The sequence below is a fragment of the Arachis hypogaea genome, chromosome 13 (assembly GCF_003086295.3).
Source record: "Arachis hypogaea cultivar Tifrunner chromosome 13, arahy.Tifrunner.gnm2.J5K5, whole genome shotgun sequence".
Classification (NCBI taxonomy): domain Eukaryota; kingdom Viridiplantae; phylum Streptophyta; class Magnoliopsida; order Fabales; family Fabaceae; genus Arachis; species Arachis hypogaea.
The window spans coordinates 9,239,063-9,241,085 of NC_092048.1; the positions used below are offsets into that span (position 1 = coordinate 9,239,063).

The following is a 2,023-nucleotide window of genomic DNA, read 5'->3' on the forward strand; positions in this document are numbered from 1 at the left end:
AATCTTTGTTATATAATTATTTAATTATTATTTTGATTTGATCAAATAAATAATTATATTAATTCAAATAAAATATTATTATATTCTTTGCTAGCACCAAGAATATAATAATATGATAATTGAGAATATTAAATGAGATTTGAGAATAATTAGTTATTCTATTTCTAAATTTGAATTCTAAATTTAGATGAGATCCTAATTGATTCTTTTTCAAATTATGTTATGATATGATTTATAAATTTGAAAGATTTAAGTTTAAAATAACAAGATATGATTTACATTTGAATTGAGATTCAAATTTGAAATCAGTAACAAATCTCATACTATATATATGTATGCAAAGAGTAGAGAAAAAAAAAATAGCAACACACAAGTGTTTTATTCCTTTACCTCTCTACACATAAATGTATGTGAATCCAATTCTTGGAGAAGAATTTTATGGATTGCAAAGAGTTGCAAAGAGATTTCTCAATTTAGATCAGATGTCCATTGGTCAAGGAGTTGACAACAAAGGTTGGTCTTGGTGTGGATACGCATAGCGCCTTCGTACCATCAAAGAAGAAAGTGATTTTTACTAGTGTACACAGGTATTTAGATCTGATCTATATATAAATTTTATTTGAATAAAATTTAAGTACAAAATAGATCTTTAGTATTACTTTCTTATCTTCCACTGCGTGTTATGAACACATGATAATCCTTCGGTTCGTTGAACCATTGAAGAGTGCTGCATGAATTCCTCCGCCATTCGTCGTTTGGAAGAGTGAGTCTTCGGATCTCTTTTTAATTGCTCGAAGACAAAGGTATTTCTATCCAACCATGCTTGCCATAATAGGTAATCAAATTTGGTACTCCTTTTGCTAAAATCTAGTTGTTTCTTCAAGATTTTCATAGATTTTGACCACCAATCGCATATTAATATATTTGGATTTCTGGCTATTACGTTGGTTACTGGTGAAATGTTCCACAAGGGCATGGCTTCTGAGCAGAAAACAGCGGCGTGCAAGGGATTCTCTAGCAATTTCAAGCATCTTGGGCATATTTATTGACTTGTGGTAAGCGACTTTTAATTCTGGTGAGTGCTGGTATCCCCTCATGAATAATTTTTCATATGAAAATTTTGATCTTAGACTGGCATTTTAAGTCTCATACTCTATTCCAGAGAACTTTGTTTCCATACTGAGGGTGAAGGCTATCAATTCGTGGATGGAAGAACTGGAACGCTATTTTATATCCTAATTTAACAGTATACTCCCCTGAATTTGTATGAATCCAATAGATTGAATCCTCTTCTTGTTTTATTGGGATTTGGTAGATGATTTGTGTAATCTCAGACTGAATTTGTTGCAAAGAAGCTCAGAATTTCACTCCTTGGCGTCTGTGAAAAGTTGTCTAATCCAAGTGATATTCTCATCTCTAAATCCTGGATCTATTAATCTCAATGGTGGCTAATTACCAAACCATGGGTTTTTCCGAATTCGTATTCCCCCTTCTGCTGTAATATTCTATTTTCTCATTTTTTTTATAATTTTTTTCCCTTCCAATAGGCTCTGACAGGTTCAAGAGGGTCTTGTTCCAGACTTCGCATCTAAGAAAGATGAAAGTCTAAAATATTTGTTTTTAAAAACCTTAAAGAAAAAGGAGTGTTGTTTTGTCAGCAGTCACCGTCCTTGCTTAGCTAGCATTGCTATATTAAAGTCTTTAGGTCTTTAAATTCCAATTATCCACTGGTCTTTTCTTTGCTCATAGTGTCCCAGCTCAGTCGGTGCATTTTCTTTTCATTTTGTCTCTTGACTCCACCAAAACTGCATCATCATGCAGTGAATCTCATCAATCAAACTATTCGACAACCTGAAACAACTTAATATGTACACTGGAATAGCTGTTTCGACTGTCTTAATCAATACTTCCTTGCCTCCTATTGATATGAAAGTCCTTTTTGAATGTGAAAGTTTTTTAGTCACTTTGTCTTTCACAAAGAGAAAGTCTCTTTCCTGTATCTATGCACAATGAACAGAAGCCC

The 2,023-nt window shown here is 32.8% G+C and overlaps 1 long non-coding RNA gene across 2 annotated transcripts; it reads left to right on the forward strand.

Annotated features, from left to right (window-relative positions):
- The first annotated feature begins 692 nt into the window (after positions 1-692).
- LOC112735738 (uncharacterized) lies at positions 693-1,370 on the forward strand. Of its 2 annotated transcripts, XR_003168521.2 has the most exons (3): positions 693-803; positions 885-1,075; positions 1,163-1,370. It is a non-coding gene; the product is annotated as an uncharacterized lncRNA (long non-coding RNA). The 2 variants fall into 2 exon arrangements; XR_003168520.3 differs by lacking the exon at positions 693-803 and having other exon boundaries at positions 838-1,075.
- The last annotated feature ends 653 nt before the right edge of the window (positions 1,371-2,023 follow it).